Source organism: Echinops telfairi, unplaced genomic scaffold (genome assembly GCF_000313985.2).
Source record: "Echinops telfairi isolate 266 unplaced genomic scaffold, ASM31398v2 ScPeMD7_7417;HRSCAF=8455, whole genome shotgun sequence".
Taxonomy (NCBI): Eukaryota; Metazoa; Chordata; class Mammalia; order Afrosoricida; family Tenrecidae; genus Echinops; species Echinops telfairi.
Window position 1 is genome coordinate 5,262,923 of NW_022111317.1, and position 8,860 is coordinate 5,271,782.

Genomic DNA, 8,860 nt, shown 5'->3' on the forward strand with positions numbered 1-8,860 from the left:
GCAAGGCCCCTTACATCGGAAGGGAGCCTCAGGAGAGCGCGATTCTGAGCGCTGGGTTTGCAGAAGCCTGGGGTTTACGGTGAGAGCCCCAAATCCAGTTTTTGAGTCCGCACATACACTCAGCCTCCATCGAACTCCTTCTGACCACTCGCCAACAACATGAGAAGCTTGGGTCTCAGGCCAGGTGTGTTTGAAAAGTGGATTACTACCAGTCACAGCCAGCCCAGGGCAGCCTCACCCTCAGGGACATGCCTGGGTGCGCCCTGGATGGAAATTGGAGAGCTAGGATCGGGAAGACCCAATCGGCACAATGGCTGCTACAACGGGCTGGCACGTAACAAGGATGAAGCTGGCGGAGGTGTGTTGTGCCCAGGGGGTCCCCATCAGTTGAAAATGAATTAATGCCACTTAGAATCACACAAGGTCACATGCTCAGGAGTCATACCCTGACTGCCTCTGTCAGAGGGCCCTGGATCAATCTTTAAAACTCTTCTAACCTACAGTGCTGTACCCCTTCCTGACCCTGGTCTCTTTCCCAATCCTCTAGGCTTGCTTACAACCAGGTTGAGTCCATGTGCCCCCATGGTGAGTTAATGAGTCTGTTCTCCGTGTGCTATTGAAGTGGCCGATTTTCTGTGACTCCTTGGACACCGTCATGACCTCCTGCTGCCGGCCCGTGTTTTGTCTTTGGCCTGCCGGAGACTTAATCAATGGGGGTGGGGGGGAGAGACTTCATAAATGGGTCTTTGGGCATGATATTTGAATTTGGAGCGCTTTTCTCCCCCAGCACAAAGGAAACGGCCCCACACTCAAGACTGCTAGGGGGTCCTCCAGAGGCAGGAGAGGGGCGAGGTCAGGGTCTAACTCCTTACCATGCCAGCCTAGTACCCAGTTTCCACCAGGGCACACCCTGCCCGGCAGCTCGGGTAGCTGGAGCAGGGCAGGAATGAGCTTCCTCCTCCCTCTGGAGCCCACCTGCTGCGTGGAGGTGCCTTCCCCGGGCTCGGGGCAGGAGGGCTGGAGGCACAGCTCAGCTCAGGGACTCCCGAGGTTCTGACATGCCCCTTCCTCCCTCTCTGTCTGGGACGACCTTTCTGGGACTACCGGCCGGACGCCACCGAGGCTGCCCTAGGCCTCTTGTCTTCCACCGATATAATCAAAAGATCTTTCTACCCTGCAGGGCGAGCTGAGAACTGAGAGTTGGCGGATGGAAATTTCCATGACTGTTGTGCTTAGACTGCAGCAGAGGCCCAAGGACGGCTAGAGAAAGCCCAGGTCGCAGTGGGCCACCTTCCCTACCCTCGGTGTCCTTGCTGCTTCCTCAGCGCCATGGTCACAGCCAGTGGTGAGTCAGTAATTTCCACAACTGGTTCGCAGGCCTATGACCGAAAGCTAGCTTATTATTTCATCCAGTGAATATGAACACTTAACTCAGAATAAAAGAAGTGCACAAAACTAGATGATGTGCAAGACAGGGCTTAGAATAGAAACCGTGGCGTAGATGAATGGTAAGAGAGGAAAGGATCCAAATTCATGATTTCCACCTCAGAGAGAGCCCTGATTACAAGTGCCATTTTTGAGAGGTAGACTGAGGTACAGGGAGACGGACAAAGGTGTTACTGCCGGCTTTCCCGTGGCCCCAGGAACAGAGAGGCAGAGTCACCGAGGCTGCAAACCACAAAGGAGTTTATTGACTAGCTCGAGCTAGGGCCCAAGTGCTAAGGCACCAACGCAGTGGTCACCAAAGACAAGGACCCCGGCCTGGGGCATAAGCCAAGCTTTTATACTCTCTATAGGTTACATAAACTGGGTGAAGCTATCCCCCCTGGGTGAGACTATTTCCCCTCACCCTCCCATAGTTCAATGACTTCATCTGGAGACAATCGGTTGTGCAGGTCTTGTTGGTTGACTGGCTCCACTCTCCTCTCGGAATGTTCCAATTGTGTTCACTCAGAACTTTTCCAAGTGTGGTCAGCACCATTGTGATCACTGGGCCTTGGCAGGTGTGGTCAGCACCATTGTGATCACTGGGCCTTGGCAGGTGTGGTCAGTGTCATTTTGGGGGAGAGGGCGGCTTTGTTAGGGGAGTGAAACTCAAGGCTGTTAGAGAAAGGAAACTTAAAGCTGGAGGAAAGAGGAAAAAATGAAACAGGCCTGTTCTAAAAGGCTCAGCCTGTCATGGAGTCTGCTGCTTACAGAGGGAGAGCAGAAACAGAAATAGCTTTATTAGGGGGAGCTCCTGGGCGAAGCCCCGTGGTCTAGCAAGTAGCCCAGGGTCTGGGGTTTTTACAGGAAAGCCGGGAGAGGGTGTCCATGCTGCAGCAGCAAGGTTTATGGCCCAGGATGCAGTTGATCAGCTCTGGCAGGCAGGCTGACCGGTTCTCAGGGAGTCAGACATTACAGGGATTGTTCATCTGTCTCATTTCAGGGGGGCAGCTGCTGACCTTCAGGGACATTCAGGGAAGCGGGGCCCTAACCTGCTTCAGCTCAGACCAATCAATTTTAACAATCATTTGCCGAATTCAACAGAAACATTTGGTATCGGTCGTGCCGGACCTGTGTGAACCAGCTGAATCCCACCTGGTCACAGCCCTTCCCCAGTCTGGGCCCTGCTGTGGGCCCTCTGTCGCGCCTCCTGGGCTGCAGGGTGGGAGGGCCTTCAAGTCCTGCTCAGAGGCTTCCTCCGGGCTGGGATTCCAGGACTTCTGAGCTGGGTTAAAGGCCAGTCTGGCTAACCCCGCTCACTGCTTGCTGGTCACCTTCTGCCCCTGCACTCTGGTGACATGGTCATTCCCCCAGCTCTCTCTCAAAGACTTGCCACTTCTCGCTGCTGGTGGGTGGGAGCCTGCCTTCAGGGGCTCACCTGAGGCGCCCCACCACCCCTAAATGGCCAGTCCACTGGGCAGACTCCCTGGGGCATATTATAATCATAGTCACCCCACAGCAACTCCTCTGCTACCTTGGACTATGACGTGTGACTTTTACTGTCGCCATCACATAACCACTTTGAAAACAGTGTCACGAGGACAATGAATGTACAAATGTGCTTTACACACTTGATGTATGTATGGATTGTGATACGAGGTGTACGAGCCCCTAATAAAACGATTAGCAAGAAAACAGTGTCATGTCTTCTTCCAGCCCCACCTCAGCCAGGGCGGGGTTCCTCAGGCCCCTGGAGCATCCATAGGGAACCACCAGGCCCGGGAGGACCGGGTCAGCTGAGAGGCCAACCCCACCCAGGTCCCCAGGCTGGAGGAAGGCTGGTTGGACCTCCCCCTCTCCCCCAACCCCAGTTAAACTTCTGACCAGGCCAGCTCCAAAGACTGATAAGGCCCAGGGCCCTGGTCTCAGCCGCCCCATGTGGTGCCCCAGCCCTCTGCTCGGGATCCTGGAGCCCCTTTTCCCTCCTTGAAAAAACATCCACTCATCCCAAGTGTTACCTTTTGCTCCCTGTCCTTCTGAAGCCTTGCTTCAGCTCTGCTGAACACCAGGGCTCTCTGTCCACGCCCCCTGGCCCCCAGCTTTGGGGCTCACCCACCCCCTGGGGTCTCCTCCATGCTGAGACTGTGCTGTGACCCTGGCAAGGTACCTAACCTCTCTGGTCTGTTCAGGCCTCAAGGACTCCCCGGGCTGCACCCCAATCGCCCCCCTCAGGGGCGGCAGATGTACCAGGAAGCTGAGTCACTGCTTGGCTCAAAGTGGATGTCCACTAAAGAAAGGGTGGTTGTCACTGTCCTTCGCCCAGCCCTCCACGTGCGTGACCCCTCACAGTGGACAGCTGTGAACCCCTATTGAACTGGCTGCGCCCAAAGGCTCCCTCCCCGGATTTGGACCCTTGCGGGTCAGCCAGGATGGAACTGGGCTGCACCCCAACCCCAAGTCTCCGGAAGCGCTCAGGCCTAAGCGCAGGCCAGAACTTGACACCCCCACCCCCACCCGCCTCAACACAGGAAGAAAGAGAAGGTTTTTTAAAAAATCAGCCCAGCAGCTGGGTGGAATTTTCCAGGGCTCACAAGCAGGGCCCGGCAGGGCTGAGAGGGAGGTCGCCATGGAAACAGTCACGTGCTGCGCCTGCCTTCTGGTTATTCCCACTGAGCTCCCAGAAGGACACGGATGGACGCTGGCCCTCCTCATTGGCCACCACCTTCCTCTGGCCACTGAAGGCTGGCAGGAGATTGGCTGAGTGCAGTCACGGCGGGGTTGGCGTTAGACTTTCCTCCTCCCCGCCCTGCCGAGCCTGCTGGAAGCTGTTGTTTTGAACCTGAGGAGGAGGAAAATAGGCTGCCCGAGATGTTGCCATAGCAACTGCCTGCCTTTCCGACCTCCGGAGTTAGGGATGGACCCCTTTGGTAGGGAAGTACTTTTCCAAAGGCAGAAAGGAGGTGTCAGCCCCTCTCCCTCTGCAGGTGAACTCACTTCTCTGGACTGGGTTAGAGCCTGAACTCTCAACACCAGGTTTGCAAAAGGCTTAGGGTGACCCCAGAGACCCCCAATCCACAGGCAGCCTCCCAGTGGATTAAAGCCTCCATTGAATGCCTGCTGACCAGTAACCAGGGCAGAGCAGGGCAAAGTGGATGCCCCTCACCCCTCGCCAGCCAGGCAGGGAAGGGCAGGCTCTCTCAGGGGCTTGTGTCCTTGATGGGAATCTGCATACTGGGGGTCCCCTAGTCCCGAGTCAGGCGCTCCCGCTCATGCCCCGACTGCCTCAGCTGGAAGGACCTGGGCCAGTCCTGATTCTTCTAACACGATGTCTGTCCCAGTCACGGTTCTGTTGCTGCTCCCTCAGTCCCATCTGCGACGGTGGGTCCTGACTTGGCACCCCTCATGAATTTGCGTGTCACACCTAGGGGTAAGTAGCTGCCAGACTGTGAGCCCATGGACGCCACGGTGACCGGGGCTCATGGTCTCCCTCATGTGGATGACATGGCTTTGCTTGTCGTGGACCCATTTAAATGGTCTCCTTTAAATAACCTTGGAGACTGGTGGGGGGCGGGGGGGCCGGTGTCTCTTTTATACCCTAAAACAGGATTCTGATCCTCTCTCTAGGGTGTCACCATGAGTCAGAATCTACTCAGTGCGAACGACTAACAACCCTCTATGACCTTGGTTGCCATCTCACCTCTGGGGGCCGGCGTTTCCTCTGTGACACAGAGTGTTCATTCCAGAACTACCTGCCTACCCTCTGGGGTTTGTTGGGAGCGGTTGACTGGGCCAAGTTTGCAAATGCCTGTTGTAAACCGGCCAGCTCTGTGGACTTGTCTTTAATTAATCAGCTTGGACACCCAGTTGATGGCAGACCGACTCTCAGAGGCAGGGTGGGGATAGGGGCGTCTCCTGCTTATTCAGTGAAGTCCAGAGTCCTTTGGGGTGTGATTCCTGTTCAGTCACGACTTGTCTTCTGGGACCGTTGGCAGTCCATGCGCCCTCCCATTTCTCTCTTGCCGTCGAAGGATTCCTCCTGCATGACTGTAAGGGGCCCATTGCAGCTCTGGTATCCCGTGACCTGGCATGAAAGGTCAGCCTGCTGGCCACCATCAATCTGTGGCACTTGTCATCCCTGCAGCTGCCCTACTCTGAGCATTTTTACACGTGTCAGCTCAGGCTTCACAACCACCCCATTTTACAGATGACGAAACTGAGGCCCAGAGCCCTGGGTGTGCTCAAGGTCACACAGCCAGCAAGGGGCAAGGTCATCCTCACAGCTGTTCCTGTGCTTGAGCCCAATGTTGCAGCCACTGTGCCCCCCTTCTCCTTGATGAGTGCCTTCCTCTTTTTCACTGCCAACTCTGAGGTCCTTCTCCACTAACACAACAACAGCAACCTCAGACGCAGTGCCATCAAACATCCCAACTCATAGCGACCCTACAGGACAGAGTAGAAGGGCCTCTGTGGGTTTCCGAGGCTGTCAATCATGTAACCAACCCACTAGGACACCAGGCACAGGGTAAACTAAAGATGGAGACATCGGGCAGGTAAAACAGTGGGTGCAAGGAACCCTGGATTAGGAATCGAGACATTCCCGATTTCTCCTGTGGGGTCTGTGTCCAGTCAGTCACCTTTCTTTCCTCCCTTGGTGGCAGTTTTTCCGTCTGTAAAAACTAAGAGGTGAAGCGATCTCTGAGGGCCTTCTATCTCTGCCGTTGAGGGGCTGTCCCTAGGATAAACCAGAACTGCCCCTCTGAGTTTCAGAGGCTGTTTAGCCCTTTAGGGGAAGAGGAAGCCTCATCTTTCTCTGTCTGAGGGACTCTTGGGTCAAATCCAGTGAGTTTGGGGCACTGAGAAGCTGCCAGGGAACGCTAAGATTCCCTGAGGCAGAGCGGAACAACACAGCCACAAAGGAAGGAAGGGCCTGCCGATTAGGGTCCATCTCAGCCGTCAACAAAACAAAGGTTAAGGTGGAGCATGTACAACTGAGATGCTCAGACCAGTTCCAGGCCGGTGGTAGAGAACACTAGGCCTATTGTTTTTTAACCTGTTCAGAACATACATTCTATTTTTAAAATGTCCTTTCTTCAGAGATTGAGCCCTCCCACTGCTGTTGAGATCAGAATGTCCTTTTTTCTTAAGTCATGGTGAATGACAGTTATTTTACTTTCATGCCCATATTTGGAAGAAGTTGGCTTAAATACACCCACTTTTGTTTTGTTTTTAAGTTTTATTATGGAAAAATTCCAAACAATATAAAAGGAATCAGGACAATTTAATTAAACAACATCAGTGATTATTTACCCAGGCACCTGTTTTTAAAATAAAAAATCATGAACGTTCTCATATTCTGTATTTATTTTAAAGCAAATCCCAAGCACCTTATCACTTCATCCATTAAAAAAAAGGTTTAAAATCCACATTAGCATTTATTTTCACATCTGAAAAAAACCGTTTCTTTTTTTTTCTTCATCTTGTTTCTTATTAAAAAATATGTGAGAAGAGAATGCTTTGAAAATGATGATGGCAAAAGAAATAGAAAATGATGATGGCGGCATATGTGCAAATGTGCTTGACACATTGAAGGAATGTATGGATTGTGATAAGAGATGTAAGAGCCCCCAATACAAGTATTTTTAAAAGATATTGATGGCAGCATATGTGCAAATGTGCTTGACACATTGAAGGAATGTATGGATTGTGATAAGAGATGTAAGAGCCCCCAATACAAGTATTTTTAAAAGATATGTATAAATTATACATAGTGGGTTTGTTCAAATCCAGATCTAAACAGAGTTCACACTTTTCCTCTGGTTAATTATGTCCCTTACGATTCTAAAAAACCCACACTTCCCTTCCCTATCTCCCCCTACACTTTATTTGCTGACTGACTGGTTTGCCTGTAAATTTTCCACGATCTAGATTTTGCTGATACATCCCTGCAGTCTGGTGTAACAGGCTAATCTGTCCCCTCTGCTGTTCCTGTAAACAGCTAATTTAGATTTAGAAGCTTGATCTGCCCTGAGTCTGTCCCCCTTATTTTAAAAATGCTAGACTACATCATAGATGGCATCAAAATGATCCAGTTTAAAAATCAAATCACAAGCTATTAAACCCACACACGGGGACACTCAGCCCATCCATCTCTCTGTTTCTAGAGCCTGTCCCTGGTCTAGATAGTGGGTTACACATTGGGTGTGTGGGGTTGGGGTGGGGAGGATTAGGCTTTCTTCTCTCTTAAAAGGTTAGTCTTGGAGGCCCACCGGGATCGGTCCACTGGGCCCTGAACCATCACTATGAGTTGGGATTGACGGCAGTGAGTTTGGTGTTTTGAACCAGGGCCCCAGAAAGTACCTTCCTTGACAGCCGGCCTCTCTCTGCCCATTGACATGCCTTAGGACTGCTGGATGCCAGCTGTCACACATTGAGAGGAATCCCCGTGTGAGAAATTTGCCCACGGAGTGCCAGTCAGCTGTTTGCTTTGCTTGAGGAATTGAAATGTTTCTTCCTTATGGGCAAAATGAAAAAGCACCCACCCCGTGCCTCCCTCCAGGTCAGACTGCTGGACATGGGCATCAGGAGGTGGCCAGGAGGAAATGCAGTAGTGGGGATCCTTGGGCTACCTGGACTTCAGGGAGGAGAGGCCCTTCCGGCCCCCTCCCATGGGGAACACCTTTGTAGTCCCAGCATCCTCTTCACTACTGCACCCAGTGGCCTGGGGAGAGGGGGGAGTAAGTAGGGCTATACCAGTTTCCATAGCAGCTCCATCTCCTCCCCACCTGAAGGCTGGAGGTTGGGCAGAACCCTCAGGGCACAAATCCCATCCACCAACTCTGGCCCAGCACCACACCACTCCCAACAGCCAGACATCTGGTTGCCTCCAGGCCAAGTGACCTACCCAAAAGTTCCAAGGCCCCTGCTGACCCTCACTCTCAAGACCCTTGCAGCAAGAATGCCTACCCCCACACTGGAAAGGCCAGACTAGGTTTTTTGAGACCCTGCCCCCTATACACATGGGCATTCACTCATTGTGACAGGCACAAACATGAGGACCTACTCAATGCAAAGCTTGTTTCCGTGGGCTTCATTCATACAATGATTTCTAGCCTGTAGGTGGTCAGAAGGGAAGAGGAGAGGTAGGCGGAGCTCTGATCGACCTTCCTTAGAGGGTCAAGCAGGGCATCCCAGACAGCTGGTACTGGAGTTATGTGCTGGAGAGGTCAGGCTGGATGCAAAGGAACAGCACATGAATAGTGAATGAGAGGGTGGGGCAGGAGAGGGGCACTGTGAGGGGTGGGGAAGGGATACAATGGGAGGAACAGGGAGAGTGAGCCTGCTATTAATCAACGCTGGACACGTGGCAGTTTGAGATTTGGTCTAAGACTTGGTTTGCCGAAAAACCCAAATGTTAACAACTATGACACCTTGCAGT

General features: G+C 52.6%; 1 long non-coding RNA gene across 1 annotated transcript; it reads left to right on the plus strand.

Annotated features, from left to right (window-relative positions):
- The first annotated feature begins 4,330 nt into the window (after positions 1–4,330).
- LOC123522501 lies at positions 4,331–5,608 on the plus strand. The gene is made up of 2 exons (XR_006680758.1): positions 4,331–4,852; positions 5,050–5,608. It is a non-coding gene; the product is annotated as an uncharacterized LOC123522501 (long non-coding RNA).
- Positions 5,609–8,860: the final 3,252 nt, after the last annotated feature.